This window comes from Emys orbicularis, chromosome 12, assembly GCF_028017835.1.
Source record: "Emys orbicularis isolate rEmyOrb1 chromosome 12, rEmyOrb1.hap1, whole genome shotgun sequence".
In the NCBI taxonomy this organism is placed as follows: domain Eukaryota; kingdom Metazoa; phylum Chordata; order Testudines; family Emydidae; genus Emys; species Emys orbicularis.
In genome coordinates, this window is record NC_088694.1 from 27,449,580 (window position 1) to 27,471,843 (window position 22,264).

The following is a 22,264-nucleotide window of genomic DNA, read 5'->3' on the forward strand; positions in this document are numbered from 1 at the left end:
TAACAACATTTGTATCCTGATATTTTTTATGCTATTGGAATTCTTTAAAAAAAATTTACGTTCCGAGCATCGCTCTGCATATAATAAAACAGCAGCTGATAAGTAGCTGTGCTCTGACTGTGCCCTATTCCAGCACTGCCTGGTAGTCAGCCCCTATTGATCATTTTCTAATTAAGCACTAAAATGCCTGACACTCCACCCATAAGGTCAGTGGAAGACTATCCTTTGGACTGAATCCTTGCTGGCTGGTTGCCAGCATTTCGAGTGCACCCATGGACAGCACTAAGGATTTATACACTTCATCTTCTGTCATTTTCTACCCTGGAGGAAGCAAGCTTCTAAATTGAATTATCACAAAGAAAATCAATTGCAGATCAAACCTCTGTGAAATTATAATTGCTTTAATGATCTGCAGGCTGGAGTAAAGACAGGGAGAAGACCAGGCGTTGTACACTTACTGTTCAATTCATAAAGCTCCTATTGGGATCAGTCTTTGTTCACAGGGAGTATTAGCGATTTCTAATTATGTGTTAATTTAATCTTCTATTAATTTTCAATTATTGTTATTTTACAGACACTTCCTTTTTCCTAATGTGACTGCAGCATTGGATACTGAATTCCAAACAGCTCTGCGGCTAGCCAACAAGCAGGCATGATTTTATTTAAGCTTAAATATCTAATTTTGATGAAGACATTCCAGCTGAAAAATACAAAATAAGAAAGGAGAGACTCATGAGCCTTTCTGACTCATCCAAAGTGTTATCAGCTGCCGGTTTAGCCTAAAGGCTTAAACCACTTAGGTATAGCATGTTTGTGGAGACTCTCATTAGAATTGACATTTTGACAACTATGGAGAGAAGAAAACCCCTCAAACTCACAACATCTTGAGTAATTTAAAAATAATCACCACTGGCCGGCCGAACAAAGGCAAACGAGGAGAAATGAAATCGCACTAACCTCTTTCCTCCCTGAAAATATTAGTGACTATCTAAAAATCAAGCTATCTTCCTCGATTAATTGTATCTGCCCCAAAACCTCAGGCTTTCCTGCATTATGCATTAGGATGAACAGAACTGCCATGGCTGTGACCAAAGCTGGCCTGCTGGATGGAATACAGGAGGTTGTGCAAACGTGTGTGGATTTAATTCTTGAATTTTCATGCCAGGAATCCTGCTCCTTGGGAAGCAGGCGGCTCTAACACAAAATTGTCTTTACTGTGAAAAGATGGCATGGCAATAAGACCCACCTGGATTCATATGGGTCCAATAGAGGTGGAGCAAGACACATTTCAAAGCCGGTTCGTTTTGGTGCCAGACATCCCATCTTACCGGCGCCTTTGTGCCTTGGAAGCTGGGCAAAGGGGCTGGAGCACTCACAAATCTGACCCAATATGGTCCTGATCCAAACCCCAAGTATGGGTGGCGGGTATAAGAGGCCAGGGGAGGCAAAGTCTCCCCAACCAGGATGTGGCGCACCTCCTTCTGGATGCCTTTGGAGCGCTGCCACTGAAAGGGTGCACGTGCTGTGGCCCCACCCACACTTTGCCCTGAGGCCCCGCCCACTCTGCTCATCTTCCACTCCGCCTCTTCCCCCTGTGGCCCCGCCCACATTGCTCATCTGCCCACCCTCGCTCCGCCTTTTCCCCCTAAGGTCCCGCCCTCGCTCTCTCTCTTCCCCCAAGGACACCCCCCCCCCCCCCCGCACACTGCTCACAAGGCGGTGGGTGGGGGGTCTCAGGGGAGGGGGCTGAGTGGGAGCAGGGCCTGGGGCAGAGTGAGGGTGGAGCATGGGTGGGGCCTTGGGGGAGGAGGCCAAGTGGGGGAGGGCCTTGGGGCGGAGCAGGGCCATGGTCCAGGTATAGTTAATAGAGAGACTCCCCGTGACTTTACAGTGCTTTGGATCAGCCGCTCTGTTGTCATTATTACAGTGACTGGGAGTGGCTGGCTCACTACAAAAGCAATTTTCCCTCTCTTGGTATTGACACCTGCTCATCAATTATTGGGAGTGGACCACATTCACCCTGATTGGATTGGCCCTGTCAACACTGGTTCTCCACTTGTAAGGTAACTCCTTTCTCTTCATGTGTCACTATATATATGCCTGCATCTGTAATTTTCACTCCATGCATCTGAAGAAGTGGCTTTTTTTACCCACGAAAGCTTATGCCCAAATAAATCTGTTAGTCTTTAAGGTGCCACCGGGCTCCTCATTGTTTTTGTGGATACAGACTAACACAGCTACCCCTCTGATACTTGACACAATGTTCTTTGTCCATCTTCAGGAAATCACCTTTCATATGAATAAATAAATAGGGCGAATGAGCTCATTTGTGAGGAGCCTTTGATTTAATCTTTGCCAAGCTGGGAACCAAATCCAAATGGTTTGTGAAATGTAATTAAGTTTTGCAGCTTATGTTTTTCTCCCCTTTAGGAAGTTATTGGGCTTGTTGCAGAAATCGCTTGGTGAAATGCTCCAGCCTGTGTTATACGGAAGGTCAGACTAGATGATCATAATGGTCCCTCTTGACCTTAAAAATTGATGAAGTTTCACCAATGCAGCATTACAGAGTGAATTTCATTGTCCACTCTTTGAAAAAACTCCAGGATCACTGGCAGACTCCCTAATATGCTTAAAACTTTTGCCAACAATTTGCAAAGTGACACAGCAGAAAAGTGAACTAGCCAAGATTTTCAGAAGTGACTGGTGATTGCTGGGGCCTTAATTTTTAAGTGCCCAACTGCAGACATTTGAAAGGGAGCCTGATTTTCACAGGCCTGGTGCTCAGCCCTTTGAGGCAACTCAAAGTGGAAGTTCTCAAATTGCTAGTCACGCTGGAAAATCTTTGGCAAAGTTTATGAGTTTCACTTTCCACGTGATTTCTTTTATTAGAACTTGAGTAGAGAATAAGAACGTGTCCTCTCAGGTTTCCAGAGAGGGTACACATGCATTATTCAGTGTTCAAAAAGAAAGAGAACCAACTGTCTGGCTTTACTCATTCCTCCCCGTACTGTTCTTTCTCATCAAGCACTTCCTGAAAGTGGAGTAATCTATAAACATTTCCCTGTACATAAGCATACTATCATACTTCCCTGTGGGGAAGATGTTTATCGTAACACCTATCATCTGCTTGACGGGCAGTTACATTCTCAGACACACTATACGGCTGAAAGCATGGTTTCTGGGCTTTCCATGAAGGACGCTCCACAATCCATTCTTAGCATTGGAGAACGGCACTCTTTTCATAAATTGGGGATGTAAAACTATTGAGCATGACATTAGACAGGAGGTGGGGAAGGAAATTTGTACCTAGGAGACCTTGAAACAGATCAGCTGATGTTTTTCATGAAGGTCACCATTTCATCCGTATTATGAACAGAGGCATAAGGAGGCCAAGGGCCCCGCCACAGGTCATACAGTGAGTCCTGCCCTCCAATTATTTTCTCTATCCACTAGGCCCAGGGCCGTCCTTAGGATTTATGGGGCCCTATGCAGTATTATTAAACAGGTGCCCCTATGCCCAACGGCAGCCCGGGCTCGCAGCCGGGGAGAGGGGAGGAGGAAGGGGAAGCAAAGGATAGCGAGATGCCCAGCCCGCCTCACGGTTGCGGAGAGTCACAGTTCCCCACAGAGACCCGCATGCCCTCTCCTTCACGCAGAATGGACATGCAGAAGGTACCTAATTAAAAGCACTAAACTTGGGAATAAAAAATGTCAGTCACAGGTTTTTTGATATGCCCTGAAGTTTGTCAGACATTTATTTGCAAAAACTTTGTAGTAAGGGCGAGTCAGCTGTCTTACTGAATACAACATTAAATATTATGGAACACATGATGCAGCTCTTCTCCGTTTTACATTTTCTGAATCAGTATTTCTAAGCTGATTTTATATTTTAAATGTACTCTTAAGCCTTCATAAAGTAATCATTCCAGATTACTACATATTTAACTCACTGAAAAAGACATTATTTTAAATTAATCAGTCACAGAGGTTTAGTGTGTTCATAACAATGTGCATTGCTTTTAGAAAAAGGGACACTAATTTACTTTGTGTGATCTCCATAACAATAGATATGTTTATGAAATTTCACCAACTTTAAAAAAGATGTTTCCAAAGATTTTAGGCATAACAAAGGATTTTATATCTTACTAAGGTACTGATTTTGCTGGAGGGTTCTCTTAAAACTAGTTCATCAGATAGTCAGAAGTAAAGAAAGGGCAGGGCCGGTGCAACCATTTAGGCAAACTAGGCGGCCGCCTAGGGCGCCTAGTGGTTAGGGGCGCCTAAAAGCCTGCTCAGCGGAGGAGGCAGAGCCGAGGTGAGCTGGGGCGGGGGGGGGCGCGGGGAGGGTTGCCTGCAGTAACGGGGGGGGGGCGTACAGGGGAACCGCTCCCCGCCGCAGATCACCTCCACTCTGCCTCCTCCGCTGAGCACACAGCCCCCACTCTAAGTCTCCTCCAATCGGCGCCGCAAGCCTGCGAGGGGAGGAGAATTAGAGCGGCGCCGGCATGCTCAGCGGAGGAGGCAGAGCCGAGGTGAGCTGGGGCGGGCTCCCGAGGCGGGGTTAGCTGCCGCGGCAGGGGGGGGGGGGGGGCTCCCCAGGCGGGGTTAGCTGCCGCGGCGGGGGAGGGCTCCCCAGGCGGGGTTAGCTGCCGCGGCGGGGGGGGGCTCCCCAGGCGGGGTTAGCTGCCGCGGGGGGGGGGGGGGGTGTCTCCCCGGGCGGGGTTAGCTGCCGCGGAGGGGGGATAGCTGCTGCGGGGAGGGGGCATGCTCCCCGGGTGGGGGGCTGGGTTTGCTGGCGCGGGAGGGCGGGGTTAGCTGGGTGAGGGGGGGAGGCAAGGTGGAAGTTTCGCCTAGGGCGCGAAACTTCCTTGCACTGGCCCTGAGAAAGGGAAATTCTTTGTCCAGCTATTTGGAAGGAAAGAGGTGTTGCCTCACACCTTCTTGTCAACTGTCTAAAATGGGCCATCTTGATGATCACTACAAAAGTTTTTTTTCTCCTGCTGCTAATACCTCATCTTAATTAATTAGCCTCTTACAGTTAGTATGGCTACTTCCACCTTTTCATGTTCTCTGTATGTATATATATTTCTTACTATATGTTCCATTCTATGCATCTGAAGAAGTGGGCTGTAGCCCACGAAAGCTTATGCTCAAATAAATTTGTTAGTCTCTAAGGTGCCACAAGTACTCCTGTTCTTTCTGCGGATACAGACTAACACGGCTGCTACTCTGAAACCTGTAACTATATAGTGAAATTTGAACCAGGTTGCTCATGTCACACTCCACCCTGGTTGTCTGCTGATCAGCTGATATATTGATCCCATGCTGTCGGCCTAACCCAAAGCTCACTGGAGGCAATGGAAAGGCACCGTTGACTTCAACATGCCCTGCACGAGGCCTACAGTGCTAACGTCATTATCTTTGTGAACAGGCTGGTTCCCTGGCAGTCAGTCACTCAGTTCTCACACCCACGCAAGTGCCATTAGGGATCAGAATAAGTGAGTGAGTGTTAGCACGCTAGCCCTTCACTCCTAGCTCTGCCACCAACTTGCCCTATGCCCCAGGGCACATAACTAATGTGACTTGGAGTTCACCAGTTGGTACATACACAAACCCAATGGCATATGCAGCGCTTTCCTAGCATCGGGGACAAGAGGTGTGAGTATTTTCAAAGACTGGTGGCACTAAGCTGCTGCAAAGCACTTATCATAACATCCGGGACTTTGATTTTGTTTGCACAGCAGAACATTAATGTAACGTGGTGGGTGGAATCAGTCCTCTGCTCATTCGGCACGTGCAACTGCCCAGGGGCGGCTCCAGGCCCCAGCACATCAAGCACATGCCTGGGGCGGCAAGCCGCGGGGGGCAGCGTGCTGGTCGCTGTGAGGGCGGCAGGCAGGTGGCTTTCGGCGGCTTGCCTGCGGGAAGTCTGCCAGTCCTGCGGCTTCGGCGGCAATTCGGCGGCGGGGACACCGATGGCGCGGCACTGGTGGACCTCCCGCAGGCATGCCACCGAATCCGCGTGACCAGCAGACTGCCCGCAGGCGCGCCACCGAAAGCCACCTGCCTGCCATGCTTGGGGCAGCAAAAAACATAGAGCCGCCCCTGCAACTGCCCCATAGATTCATGGGGATTAGGGCCCTAATGAGCACAGCATGTGCCCCCTGGACTGAAAGAGACTATCCATGCTTCAGCGTGAAAGGTGTGCCTTTCCTAGGGACAGCAAGAGCTCAAAGCACTTCCCGCCACAGCCACCAAACTACGGTTGCAAATCTTTGAACTAGCCTCCACTACAATCCATTTGCTGACATTGCCTTTTCCAGCCTCATAGCTGGGTCTATGGCAGTCCCTGTTTTACTGCTGGCATAACAGCAAACGAGCGTGTGCACATCATCAGCATAAGAATTAAGATGCCCACCCACTGCATAAACAATCTGATTTAGCAGCCAAAGGGTGAAGACAGACATGCAGTTCAGTTGAAGCAGCACATTTAACTTAAGTAAACTCAGTTATTACCAAATAGGATTGGGGCAAAGCACGCTGGCAGAAAACCTAGTCTCTGTTTTAATAAGACTGCAAGTGTCCTAAAACAGGGCCTTTTGTTGCCCTCTGATGAGCTGCAGGCAGGTTGCAGGGATTGACATGAATCCCACAGAGCTGGCTTTTGGCCCACATGGAAAAAAATCTCAGATCTCTCCCTCTCTCTTTCTTTTCTTTTTTTTTTTAAGGAAGTTTCTAGCCCCTGAATCAAATTCTGCACAAGGCTGAACCAGTGTAATTCGGGGGTAACATCAATGAAGTTGATGGAGCTACTGCAGAGAGACCCAGGTGTAGCTGAGAGCAGAATTCAGCTCCTTTTCTTTGCAACGTTAACTTTGAAAACATAAACCAAATCGCTAGGGCTCCAGGGTGAAATCAGCTGGCCTCCATGTCAGCAGCTGGAGTGTGGAGGGGCGCTACCATTCCCCCCAAACACAGGCGCTTATTAGAGTGTTGCCAGCTCTCACCATTTTCTCACGCCTCATAATATTTGTCGTGCTTTCTAAAGTCCCAGCTCCTGGAGTCTAGTGATTATGTGAGAATCTCAACTTTCAGTTTTACAAAAGGAAATTTCTAGCCCTCCCAGCTGCAGAGGAAAGCTTGAAAAATATGACCAGGGAGCACCCCAAAAGTTCAGCCACAAAAAGGCAAAGGAAAAAAACCCCAAATGTATTATTTTACGCCAATATCATGATTTGGTCTTATTGATGCATTTTCAGCACTTGGGGTTGGCAATGCTGGGGAATGGGGCAGATGAGAACTGGTTGTACTTGGGATAGGAAGAAGGTGGCAAAACATTATGGAATGAAGTGCTGGTGGGGAGAAGGTGGAATTGATGATGGATTTTGGGAGGAGGGAAGTGTACAGAAGTTTCAGATACCATGATAATGGGCTCAGAATAAAACCTGGATAGATAGATCAAACTGATGGGAGTATTTGCAATGGAGAGCGAATTCTTCAAGCTTTTTGCAAAGTGAGCTGCTTCCTGGTAATGTGCGGGGTGGGCAGTAAAGTTTTCCCACAGTGCACCATGGTCCTAGGGCTAGAGTAGCCACATCTGGGGGTGAGGGTGGGGCACACTAGGGACTCTGGGACATGGTTACTTTAACCTGGGTCTGCACACTGCACACCACAATGAATTACTACCCTCCACTGCACTGCCTCAGCTGCTATTGCTACTGAACAGAGGCACAGATCCAAAGATCCAGTCATTCCCAAGTCCAACCCTGTGCCTACTGAGCAGGAAATAAGCAGGCATATAGCCCCACTCACTCCTATACCCCTGGACCCAAGCTGTAGGATCAGGGATACAGAGCCTGCATAAGGATGCAAGGTGGGGGGTAAGGGGAGTTCTTACTCCTCTTTAATTTCCTATATGGGGACATAACCAAATCACAACCCAATTTTACAGATTATAGTCAATTGATGCTGAATGCCAGGCCAATGTAGAGATTCCTCTACCTTGTGCTGGGGTTGAACTGGTCCTGGCTGGCCCCAGGATCGGGGAGGTGTAAAGGTGGCATGAAGCAGGGTGTAGCTTGACATGAGAATTGGGGCCCACATCTCAAGAACCCAAGTGATGAAGAAGGGAATAAACTACTGCAGTTATTCTGACCCAAAATGAGGGTCATGTGATCTACCACAAGTTTACAAAATGATGCAAGGGACTGAGATAGTTAGTGGATACAAATATTTAAACTGTCGCCGGATTCAAGAAGCAGCAGGCAATCTGAAGTTCAAGAGCAACTAGAATTAAAAGGGGAATTTATGCAAGCCTACTGTATTTCACGCAGCAAGTAATAAACATGGAAGAGATAAGTTGTGGGCAATGAACGAAGCAAAGTGTGCAGGTGAGTTCAAGAGGCAGATTTGTTTCGGGAGAAGGAAGGGATTGCGGGATATGATGAAAAGGCAGGAAAATGGGATTAAAATAAACTGAGGGAAAGTGGGCGTATTGAGTTTGCTGGCCTTTTCATGTTCCTAAAACTTCTTAGCCTCTTACTACTTTACCTGTGAAATCATGATTGGTTGTCATGGAAATTACTGTAATAATGGCATACATACAGGACTGTGACTTCACTGCAGTTATAAAGAATCAGCAAGGGAGAGAACGGGCTGTTTGAGAAATGGCTTGGCCCTGATGTAATTAGGACGTGGTTGTGACAATAGTGTTAGAGACAGGATTCATATGGTCATGATCCGTTTAGGCAGCACCTCCTCCAACAGGTGGGGTGGGGTCTTTAACCTAAACTACGCCCGCACTTGGAGCTGGGGGTGTGATTCCCAGCTCACAGAGACATACTCACACTGGTTCTCAAGAGTAGCGCAGGTAGCGACAGCACGGGTCAGCCACCACAAGTGCAAACCTACCTGGATCCCGTGACTATGCACTTGCAGCAGTGTCCCAATGAAACCTTTGCTTTCTATAAGCCGGTATTGCAATGTGGAGTTCCTTGCCACCAACACGGGAGCTAGTGTTTCTACTACACAAACATCACTTCAATGCATTCACCATGCTGAGGTTCTAGAAACAGCTGCCAATGGCCTTCTCAAGCGTGAGAACAGTTTCAAGCGAATGGGGTCCCCCAATTCACCCCCACCCTTTAGAGTGCCACTCTGTACTGGGAAGGGACTCTGTAAAAATAGCCCCTCCTTACTCAAAAGTAGAACTGGTCAGAAAACAGGCAAAAAAATGTCAGGAAAACTATTTTCCATTTGTTGATGAAATTTTGTTTTGGATGAATCGTTTGGATCACCAACCTAATAGGCTCCTGCTGGCTGTTATAAGCAGGTACAATTTAGAGCAGCCTTAAGATGTGCTAAGTTGTGTTGGGGGTGGGGGGAGGCGGCTAACCAGCCCCTAACAGCCCCAGGAGAAGGGGAAAGGGAAAGAACAATGGTGGAAAGCTGCCAGTGCCCCTGGGGCACCAAGCACTTCCAGGGCACCTGAGGACGTGTACCAGTGGTACAAGTTAGCAGGTATGGTTAGATACGCTGCACCGGAAAGACACATTTTCAGAACCACAGGGCTCTCCTGGGAACCGCAGCGGCGAAAGGAGCAGAACGCGGGGACACCTGCAGCTCCTTGGGCACAGCTATGCCGCCTCCAGCCCCGCCCTCAGCCCTTCCATGCAGCTGCGTCTCCTGTCTGGGGTCTGTACAGCCCCACTGGAGGACAGGGCTGGGGGTAGTACAGCCGTGCCAGAGGAGCTGCCGGCGTGGGGCTGCCCGGCGGCCCCACATTCTGCTCCTTTCACTGCTGCAGTTCCTGGGAGAGCACTGAGGTTCAGAAATTGGTATCTGGCGCAGCGGGAGGACAGATTTCCCCCTCCCCTCCCCAGGTAACATGGGATGGACGCGGAGAGTGCGGGGTCCCTGGGCAGGGGGTGGGGCAGAGAGGACTCATGTTGGGGGTCACATGGGGAGGTCACATGCCCCCCTTTGTATCCCTCCCATGAGTCGCCTATACATACTGGTAAGAATTAAAATCTACTTGCACCACTGACGTGTACCAAAACTCCAGAGCACCACATAGTTACACACTGTGACCCACACCCACTTCACACAGTGCCGTGTCCTCTCTAGTGGTGGCTGGGTCACATGTAGCTGTTGATAAACCGGCTACAGCCTTGATTAACAGTGCTAGAACCTATTAGCTCAGGCTTTAAGATCTAAAGGTTCCAGGTTCAACCCCTGCTGCTAACAATGCACCCGGAGCACAGCAGTTCAACGGATGGACAGTATGCAAATATTTGTTGTAAGTAACTGTATTACCAGAACAAAGACAAAAAAAAAGAAAGACACAAACCTTTTGCACACTCACAAACAACTGTTGACACATACACAGAGGGAAGATGGGCACCTAGTTACCTGCCTAGCACGAGGAAATGGAGGTTTCTGCAGGTTCAAAAGTGGCAAATGTCTGTTTTCCTAACACAATTAGCAGCACATCAAAGTGGAGACACAAAAGAGGAGACTATAGCTGAAATGTGTTCCCTTGTATTTCATGGAGCATGATTCACTATACAGAAAGGATACTCTTAAGGTTAAAGCACAAGACTAGGTCTCATGAAACTTGGGTTCTTGGCTCTGCCACAGACCTCCCGTGTGACCTTGACCAAGTCACTTATCTCGGTGGCTCACTTCCCTGTCTGTATAATGACACTTATTTTCTCCCACCCTTTGCCTGTCTTTTCTATTTAGGCTGTATGCTGTTTGCTGGAGGTACTCGTGTGTTTATATACATGGGAGGCACGTGAATGCCCCCTTTGGGGAGGCTAGCCCTCCGGCCCTGCCCCTTCCGCCTGAGGCCCCTCTCCAACCCCCCTCACCCTCCAGAGCCCTAAGCCCGCACCCAGCCCCGCTGCAGCAGGAGGAGCCCTGGCCAAACTGCCCCAACTCCTAGCCACCAGCTGGCCTGCCTGACCTCCGGGCTGCAGCCGGCCAGCTGGCCCCAAGCCACCCCCTGGCCCGAGCCACACCTGGCCGCCAGCCAGCCAAAGCAGCCAAGCCCCAGCTCCAGGCCACCAGCCCGAGCGGAGCCCCCGCTGGCTTCTGGGGAGAGGGGGAGTCAGGGCGGAGCCTCAGGCCAGGCCGCGGTCACAGCCTGGATTAGGGGAGGCTTATCCTATCTTGGCCTATGATACCCGCCACCCATGTTTGTATAGTTCCTAACAATGGAGCCCTGGCTAGGGCTTGGGCCTTTCAGTGCAATTATAATACTACGTTATTTGCAGTACTGTTAGCACAGGGACGGATTTTCAAGAGCTCTTGCACTCTCAGTTGGGGCCATATTTTCAAAAATGCTCAGTCCCTAGCAGCGCTCCTTGCAACATTTATGGCTCAATTTTCTACAGCTACGATCACTGAGGGTGCTGAGTTCTTTTGAAAACCTGCCCCTAAGACCTCAGCAATTATGTGCTCCCTTATGCCCAGCTCCTTGGTTTAAAGAAGAACACTAACTCCAAATATTTGTAATAATCTGAGTTGCTTTCCAAACCAGATTAAAGGATGAGTCAGACTTATTCATGATTAGGAGCCCTGATGAATAAACAAGACAATGCAAAATCCTTATTCTCCTCTAAACTTTGAGGCTATTAGCAGCAGCTGAACCTGGCATTATCCCATCATCTTCAATCTAACTCTGAATTTACATAAAAGTAATAAAGTCGTTGCTGAGCCGCACGAAGGCTCAAGCGGGCTGAATTCTCTTGAAGTGCTAACTTCATCCAAATCATTCTCAAAGGGTGCTTATTGCTACAAAAATATTCATCTTGCCTTGTTTTGATCAAACCAGACAGTCATTACAGTTCTGGTATGTAAATGCAGGGCAGGGAATGCAGCATTTATATATTTTTATTCCCAGAAAATAAGGATTTTACGCCCTCTGTTTAGCATCAAGCCAGAATAAAACTGAAAAATGTCTTAGCTTCTCTGTTTGCTTTGTAACAGGAATCAGTGGGAAGACTCCCGCCTGACAGCCCTGGGGCCTGACGTCTTCTGCTTATGCACAGATCAGGGACAACAGGAGGGTAACCTTCTTAAATCTTAGGGCTTTATACTTCTGCTCATCACCAGAGTATGTGAGCACCCTCCGCATCAAAATCAATAGCAATAGTCAGGTCCCTACTGGACTTCATGGAGACGCTGGCACCCTTCCCTTTTTGGGGTCAAAATCCTGCTTGGGTTAAGGATGGGGGCATTGTATTAATTTCCTCTTCTTTTTTTGGTAGAGGTTTAGGGGTAGGAGGTGTCAGTGCCAAGCGGTGCCCTGCCAATGTGCCCTGACCCGAACCTCGAGGGACCACCTAGCTGACAGAGGGAAAGCTAGTCTCCGTCTTATTCAGGTCCTTGGCCTCTCTGCTGAGCCTGTCAACAGATAGGAAGTCTGAGGATTCCACAAATGGGGACACCCGTCTACTGAGAATTAGCCATACATTTACCTATTACCAAAGCCAGCTCCAGGCACCAGCCCAGCAAGCAGGTGCTCGGGGCGGCCAAGGGGAAGGGGCGGCACGTCGGGCTGTTCGGCGGCAATTCGGAGGCGGGTCCCTCTCGGAGGGAAGCACCTGCCACCGAATTACCGCCGAAGAAGAAAGCGGCACGGTGGAGCTGCGGCCAGAGTGCCGCCGATCGCAATTGCGATCGCGGCTTTTTTTTTTTTTTTTTCCCGCCGCTTGGGGCGGCAAAAACCCTGGAGCCGGTCCTGCCTATTACCTTGCAAGCACAGTGGGACCAGCAGAGGCTCATGATGGAGTTCTTTCGACACAGGAGGATAGAGGCGAAGTTGCTGCCAGAGGGGTGTTCTGTTCTTTATTCCCATTACTGTGGTGTCCAAGCCCCTCCATGGAAGCCCGGAACTCACTTAACCCCCCTTGACCTGCCAGAAGCCAGGGCCAACAAAGCCGTCCAAAGCGTTCGGCTCCTGAACCTACACATAGCTTGATTTTCAAGAGTGCTGACCGTCTGCCAGATTCCCACCAAAGCCACGTTATCCTATTGAAGTCATTGGCAGCTGCTGACTGCTGAGAACATAGGAAACTCATGCCACTTCCATAGATGCCTAAACATAGATGTAGGAGCCTGTCAGGCCCCAGTTTCAAAAATCAGGGCATGGATGTGTTAACCTTTGGGCACACAGCAAAGCCCATCTTTCTTCCCAGGTGTTTGCAGAAGGGACAGGTGGGGGAAAGGGAGTTGGTGCAGCCATGCTGACATTACAAATGATTTTTTGGATGGTTTTGGAGGGCAGCCAATTTTAATAAAAGTACTCACTGCATGGGGCAGTGCCCATTAATATGCTTATACATCAAAGTAAGTGAATATAAAGGTCCAGGTATTTCCATACCAGCTGGTCACATACTTCAGGCAGCACTGGCAACCCAAAATGTTCCAAAATCTTGGGAACTCATGAGATTTGCTTAAGAATCATGAGATTTTAAACACAAAATAAACTGTGTTCTTTTTAGTTTTGTTTCTGAGCCTTTAGGTTGCACTCGGGTCATAATCCCAAGCTTTTCTTCACAACTATGCAGCTAGAAACTTCTATTTCTTTAAATGAAAAAAGAAAGGTTCTCACGTCAACACGACATCAGGAGCTCAGACTTGAAGAAGGCCCCCTAATGTCATGAAAATCAGCAACAGTGGCATGGGTCACTAATGACATGAGCAGGATCAAACTGGTGACCTAGAAGTAAACAGCTCCCTAGGCCACTACTAATCCCCTTGCCTCGTCTTTCATCCCAACCAACCTTACCTTGGGGTGGTGCCCTCTGCAGGAGCCATACACCACGCGCCTGGATCCAACACCCACTGAAGCAATGAGAGTCTTTCAATTGAGTTTAGCTAGTATTAGGGCAAATGGGGCATTCTGACTTCGCCTTGTACTCACTTTCCCTACCAGTAAGACCAAACCAGAGGCACAGGAATGGGTCAACGAACACAACAGTAGGACAAAGCGGGCTTTATATTTACATGTATAAACCGACGAAGAATCACAAGCTCCGCCAACTGAAATAAAGGCCTTTTATAAAGAGAAAAGAAAGGCAAAAGCATCTGTTAGAAGCAACCCAGAACCCTTTCGTATTTTGCATTGTAAGACTAATCTGATATGACATTGCATCAAACCCTGGTACACAGCTCAGATAAATCTTTCATCAACAAAGCTCATTGTCACAACCTGAAGCACATGGCAATACCAATGCAGTTCACCTGCATGCGCTTCTGCTTTAGGGCTCTGTCCTTAAAAACATTCCTTATGGAATTAGCATGCTAATTCCATGGTTTTCTTTCCTTCCTTGCACAGAGGAAAGGCTGTCAAGTTTTGTCTTCATAAAGAAACTAACACACATCTGACCTACATAGAGTGCACAGATGTGAGTGGCCCTTCACAGCACTGCATAGATGTGTGTGCACAAAAATTAAATGCTGCCTACCTGCCTGTTGGAAGTGGGTAAACAGACGTAAATTACCTTTATGAACCCTTAAGTGAAAGCCAACCTGAGAGTCTATCCCACTGCATTCCCGACCTTTTTGTTTGCTTTTCACATTCCCACTCCATCTGCATAAATACCTGGAGTGGAGCTTTTATTTCTTTACATACAAATATTCATGTGCAAATGACACATTCAGAAGTGAGCAGATTTGCATTGCTTGAGCACCATAGTGGGCTCAGTTATGGTGTCAGAATGGGACAAGAGCAGATAGTGATGTCTGTGCTACAGCCAATGCACCTGACATCTCTCTCTCCCCCTCAGTCAGGTAGGAACCCAGCTATTTTTAGGATCCACTTGTATAGCTGAACAAAATGCTCTTCTCCAAAATAAAAATGAAGAGGTTTTGAATGTACTAAAAAATTCCTAGGCCTGCTCATCTCACAAGCCTCTGTCCTTAAAGTGCACCATTTCTCCTTGAAATTCAACCTGTTCTGTCACTGTTCCTGTTTATAAAAGCTTAGTCATCCAATCAGGGAACAGGAAGCATATTATGTGACTTCGGTGGCCAATCACAGGCTGACTACCAAATTCTGAACAACAGAGTAATCTAGGCTGACCAGATAGCAAGTGTCAAAAATCGGGACAGGAGGTGGGGAGATAATAGGTGCCTATGTGAGAAAAAGACCCAAAAATCAGGACTGTCCCTATAAAATCGGGACATCTGGTCACCCTAGAGTAATCTAAGATGCTGAAAGAGAACCAACAGGTCCAAAACCTTTTAGTTAAAGCTATTTGTACACTTCAGAATAATGAACAAGTTAGCAAATATCAGGAACACGAAAAGAACAAGGAATGAATTGTTCACTGTTCTAGAGACTATGCAAACAACTATTTATGTTACAGTAACACCTAAAGGCCCCAGATAAGTTAAGGGCCTATGGTGCTAGGCACTGTACAAAACACATAGTAAGAGACAGTCCAAGCCCCAGAGATCTTATAAGCTAAATAGGGGGAAATGAGGCACAATGAGGTGAAATGTCTTGCCTCACGTCACACAGCAGGTCAGTGGAAGAGCCAGATACAGAACCCAAATCCCCTGAGCCCCAGTTATGTGTCCTACCCACTAGACAACACCGCCACTCTAAGAGCAGGGAAATTTGCACCAGATATCAGTTGTCAAACAATGGGTTAACTCCTTGGAAACCAAACACTAGCAAAGTAGTGGTATTTGCAAGACTTGTCTTAAGCTAAATATGGTAAAACACATTAATCCCAGTGAGACTAAGACATTAACTGTGACAGAGTGAGTCTCTTTCCACCTGGCATCCCCGGCAAAAGCACCAGACTTGGAACAGTGGTTTTAGGCACATTTCAAAATATATTTAAAACGTGTGATTGCATGTATTTCTATTACACGTGAACTGGGTTTGCATACTTTCAAGCAGATGGAGTCTGGGTCTGATAGGGGTGGGGAGCAGTGCGACCCAGGGTACACAATGGGGCATGAGGAAACGTGGGATTTATTCCTGGCTCTGCTAGGGATCTGCTCTGTGACCTTGAGCAACAGACATCCCCTCTGTTTCCCCTCCCATTCTTTGGCCATTTGGACTGTAAGCTCTTTGGAGCAGAGATTGTCTGTTTGTATGCACAGCCCCTAGCTACTGCTGCAGTGAAAAGAATAATGATGAGGATAGCCGACATGGACTCAGCCTCAGAACTAGGGTTCTTATGAAGTACTCCCCCAAGGTACCTATGTAAAAGTCCCCTAGCTCTCTTCCCGCAGGGTGGGGGAGATAGGACGCTGGCTTTCCTTACCAGACAGCTTCACTCTTATTCTTACGCGCAAAAAAAAAAAAAAAATCTCACTGGAAATAAAGGAGGCTTCTCAGGAAGAACAGCAATGCAAACAAGCTAATGAGTTTGCATTCATTGTGTCGGCTTGTTTTCAATCCACTTGCTAGAGAAACTCCCTTTGTTAGTTGCAAGGAGACCTCTGTGTTGGCATAAAAGGAGAGTGAAGCTCTGGCACAGGAAAAACAAACATCTGCTTTCTCCATTTCCACACTCGATTGAAACTTAGTTAAAAATCAGCATTCAGAAGCAGAGTGCTTTCCTCACTGCAGTCAGCGACAGAGGGCGTCTCTCCATCGCTGTTCATTTGTTCACATGGAGACAGAAGCCTCCATCAAGTAAGCTAACAACATCCCAGTGCATCAAAGTGTTGAAAAACTTCTGCAGGCATTTGCTTAAGTGACATTTATTCATATGACTATTTTACTGTATATACACGCACCAGCACATTTGCTGCAATCACTCGAATTTCCCTATTCACATCACTGACCCAGCAAAATTTCAGATTTGTGGAGCCACTTGCTAAACCGAGAAGAATATTCCTCCTCATTCCCTGCCCTAAGTTGCTGTGTAATGTTGGTGCGTAACGGAGTTTGGCTCCACGGCAGGCTGTGTTTTTGGCATTACACATAGGAATCTGATTGGATGCATAGTTTGTTCAACCCTTCATGAGCCTGCTAGATGAGGAGCATTGTGTAAATACAAGATGTTATCCCATCATAACGGTAGAAAGGATGGCCTGGTTGTTAAGACACCGGACTAGGATACATGGATTCAAATCCTTGGTTACCTACAGGCCTCCTGGGGGACCATGGGCAAGTCACTTAACCCACTAAGGGTATGTCAACACAGCAAAGAAAAACAGGCAGCAGGCCCAAGCCTGCTGATCCAGGCTCACATTGCTTAGGCTGCAGGGTTGTTTCATTGCAGCATAGACTTCCGGGCTTGGGCTGGAACTTGAGCTCTGGGACCCTCCCACCTCACAGGGTCCTAGAGCCTTGGCTTCAAACTGAGCCCAGGCGACATTGACACAGTAGTGAAACAGACCCACAGCTCGAGCCTCAAGTCAGCTGGCACGGGCCAGCCACAAGTGTCTAGTTGCTGTGTAGACATACCCCTAGTGCAGGGGTCGGCAACCTGTGGCATGCGAGCCGATTTTTACTGGCACACTGCTGCTAGCCGGGGTCCCGGCCGCCGGCCCGCTCAGCCCACTGCCTGCCTGGGTGAACGGAACTCCCGGCTGGCAGCAGGCTGAGCGGGGCTGATGGCTGGGACCCCGGCTGGCAAGGGGCCGGAACCCCAGACTGGCAGCAGCTAGTCCCGGCCATCGGCCCCGCTCAGCCTGTTGCCGGCCTGGGATACCATCCACCGGCCCCGCTCACCTCACTGCTGTTCTGTGGTTCCAGCCACCCGACCCCCTGCCAGCCGGGGTCCAGGCCTCCGGCCCTGCTCAGCCCTCCTGCCGGCCTGGGCTACTGGCAGCCACCCCAGGGCTCTGCTCCTGGCCTAGTCCCAGCGCTCTGCAGCCCTTATAAAAAATGACACTACAATTAGCTTAAAAACTTGAAAACTTAAAAACTTTGTTTGTATATTACAGTAATCGTTAAAACATGTATAATGTTAATAAATACATAGGTCTGATGAAACAAAGTAGTTGTACTTATGTGCCTGTGCTTAGTTTGTGTTTTCGATGATTTACCTTCTAAAAAAATCTTGCATGTCTCGCACCCCCAGAAAGGGCATCTTGCACCCCCAGGGGGTGTGTGCACCCCAGGTTAAGAACCACTGCAGTAAACTGATAAGATCTGCATTTTAATTTAATTTTAAATGAAGCTTCTTAAACATTTTTAAAACCTTGTTTACTTTACATACAACAATAGCTTAGTTATATAATATAGACTTATAGAGAGAGACCTTCTAAAAATGTTTACATTTTTTACCGGCACGCGAAACCTTAAATTAGAGTGAATAACTGAAGACTCGGCACACCACTTCTGAAAAGTTGCCGACCCCTGCCCTAGTGCCTTAGTTTGCCACGTAATATTTGCCTATGCCCCAGGAGTATAGGCTAAAAATCCATTAATTACGAGGTGATGAGTGCTGTATTTTTTCCTTAGATATTAGCAGCTTGTTAGACAGACCTGCTAGAGTGACACAAAGCCGGAAACCAGCGTTAACAACTGAAAACCTGAACTAGAGAAGGCAACGCAGATAAAGTATGGAATGATAATAAAAGTATGGAAACATTCTTAACATAACCTTCATTTACCATTCAGGTTATTCACTCTACCCACTTGCTTGGAGTCCTTCAATTGGGTAATTCCCTGTATATTTTCAGAGGTGCAGTAGCTCTTGTCTCATAAGATCTGGTATTCTGAGACATACTGTAGAGGAACAAGTACTAGCAAGTATCTGAATAATGAAATCAGTGATGCACTCCCTGGTCTGACCACTGCTTAGAAATCACATATCAATTGATGACTGTATGCATTCTCTTGCTCGATAGCATTTATTAGGGATTAGAATTAGTGTGTTAGAAAAATATCTGCATACCTAAGGAAGCAGCCAGAAATGAAATATCAGGTAATGGCTTATTAATGCTTGTTCCAAGTAAGACTGCAGCTTCTGGGCTTTCCTCCCTTGAATTAGCTACGCTCACAGTCTACCTTCAGTATGCTGGAGCAGTGCCACTCCACTGGATTATTCTGTATAATATATGTAGAAATGAGGCCTTGCTGCCTTTATACACACAGAGGGTAGATGGGGAGCTCTGTTCCCTCTAGGATCATACCCCAGGCCCATCACCATAGCATTACAATGTTCTCAAGTGGGGAAATTGAAGACAGAGATGCTGCAAGTCCCCTCCACCAGCCATACCACTATTAAATTGCGGTGCTAACATTTATTGGTTCTGGGCATCAGACTCCGCTATGGCATTCCTCCCACTGCTAAATGTTACTCAGTGGTGCCCTCACCCTACTGACAAACGGAAAGGACAAATGTAAGGGGACTGTTGTCCCCTTATTAACCCTCAGTGGGGGTGTTTTGGTTGGCTAGCTCCCAGTACCAAAAGAAAGGGGAAGGGTCGATGGGAAATCAGGACCCTGAGACTGACAGTCCCCAGGGAGAGGCCAACGCTCCAGGTCAGCCTGATTGACAGGGAGGGGAGGCTAATCAGGGAGTCAGGAGGCCAGGGGGGTCCCATCCTCTGTGTAAGCTGGAATTGCCTGGGTCAGACAGAGTGGGGCCGAGCTAAGGAGAAAGCAGGGGCCCAAACTGAGCTGGAGAGCAGAACCGGGCCAGCCAGAAGGGCCAGAAAAGCAGCCCAGGGAGCAGGTCAGTGCTGGGAGCAGAGTCACAGAAGCAGCCCGCAGAGCAGACCTGTGCTGGGAGCAGAGCTGCAGCAACCAGAGCCAGAGGGGCCAGAGATGCAGCCCAGAGAGCTGGAGGCAGAGCAGCAGCAGCAGCCGTGCTGAGGCAGAGTGCAGCTGGAGCAGTCCGGAGCCGGGCGCGGTGAGCAGCTAGGGGGACCCTGGGCAGCGGGCCCAGCGCAGGGAGACACCCCCAGCCAAGAGGCCTTGCAGACCAGTCTTGGAGGGGGATCATAACCCCGACAAGGCGGGGCAATCCTGGAAAGAAGGGTCCTGCCACCTAAAGCCTGAGGGTGTAAGGGAAGTTCAGTCTGTTCCTCAGGACTCTACATTACCCGTTGGATCAAGGGGCAGCGATTGATCCAGCGGGGGTCGATTTATCGCGTCTAGACACGATAAATCGACTGCCGAGCACTCTCCCGTCGACTCCGGTACTCCACCAGGGCAAGAGGCGCAGGCGGAGTCGACGGGAGAGCATCAGCTGTCGACTTACCACAGTGAAGACACCACGGTAAGTAGATCTAAGTACATCGACTTCAGCTACATTACTCACGTAGCTGAAGTTGCGTAACGTGGATCGACCCCCCCCCAAGTGTAGACCAGGCCTCACATTCCAGAGATGCTGGTTGTGATGTCCCCATGCCACAGAGCGGGGTGACGTGTTTTCCTTTAGCCTTTCCCATTTTTTCTTTTTCTTTTTTTAATTGGTTGCTGATTAGTACATTGTATTTGCTTTGAACTGTATGTAATGATCAGTGGGTCAGGGAAGCGTCCAGTACGGAGGGAGCACTCCGGAGTGGGGACCCCCTAGCCCTCCCCTAAGTGACCACAACAAGGTTGGGGGTCAAGCGCCCCAAGAATCCTGGGCCCAGCCTTGTTGGGGTTACCAAGACTCTGCCACACAGGAGAGTGGAAGGGGAGCCCTCGAGGTCAGGCAGGCCTGTGGGTAAAGGGAGTGGGAGTGTATAAGCCAGGAAAGTTCCCCACAATAGCGGGACCACTCTCCTGCTTGCACGAAGGCTCATCTGTTGCAATACAGGAAGAGCGAGCCATTTGTAGATGGGACCCAGTGCAGTGGTTCAAGCACTCGGAGTTTGCTTTTTTTTATCATCATGAAAGTAAATGGCACTTTGGTGCCTCATTTCTTTGTTTTCATCACACCCCTGCTTGCCTTTGGGCCTGTCCGCAAAGCCTGGCTGTGTAAAGAAAGCATTGCTTGAAACCCTCCTCAGTGCCCTCCAAACAGCAGTAGTAGAGGCTACCCCTGATTTATGCTTCAGATGAAAGAGCTCCACCACCTGAGAGTATACAGGGCCTGTTCATTTTGGAAAAGAGGTAATTTAAGGTCCATTTTGTAACATTTGCTGACAGAACAAAGAGGAAGAACCATAAGAGATGATCAATGCTTAGCCCGGTCTTCAAAGTGATTCGATAAGCTGCAGAAAATAAACAAGTAATCAGGGCCCAGGAGCCTGGATAGAAGCTGACAGAGGAATTGCATTTTTTCCTAAGCAAATATTACCCAGCTAATGGCTGGGCTCAGAGAGGTCCCAGTTCTTTGAGGAGAGGCAAGAGTTCACTCACCCTCATGCCTATGAGGTAAGACGCCAGCTTTAATACCTTTTGTGGAACTATTGTAATGAAAAGCTTATAAACCTTCTGTGACGTTGTGCAGTCTATATGGTTTTATAAAAACATGATAAGTGAATATAATGTAACTGGGATAGTTTTAGAAAAATATGGTAATAAGTGTATATAACGTAACTGGGATATGCTTCATGCAAAAGGTCTCTTGTAAGGTATCATTACAAAGCTTATAATCTACTGAGTATGATCATCTGATTTGTATAAATGTACCGCTCTTGTATCTAAAACTAGAAATATAAAATATAACTCTCAGGGCCTATTGTAATTATGTAAAGTGTAGGCCATTAATGATGGTTTGGAATCTTGATGACTCCCATTAACAAGGACCATTATCCACAGATGGCTGTATTTACCTGTAAGTCTTCCTGTATATGTGTGTGCTGGCAAGTGGGCAATGAAGTCTTGCAGTGACATGTGATCATGTCACCTGAACTGGAATCCATCTTTAACCTGGTGCTTTTCCAGTGAGAGGGGGTGGAAACCCAGAGGGACAAAGGGTTCCCGCCTTATGCAAAAGATATATAAAGGGGTGGAACAGAACAAAAGAGGAGAGAGGAGCCATCATGAAGAATCCCCTAGCTATCACCTGAGCTGCAACAAGAGCTGTACCAGGGGAAAGAATTGTGCCCAGGCCTGGAAGGTGTCCAGTCTGAGAAAAAACTTACCGAAGCATCTCTGAGGGTGAGATTACCTGTATTCAGTTTGATTAGGCATAGATTTGCGCATTTTATTTTATTTTGCTTGGTGACTTACTTTGTTCTGTCTGTTACTACTTGGAACCACTTAAATCCTACTGTCTGTATTTAATAAAAATCACTTTATTTAGTAATTTACTCAGAGTATGTATTAATACCTGGGGGAGCAAACAACTGTGCATATCTCTCTATCAGTGTTATAGAGGGCGAACAATTTATGAGTTTG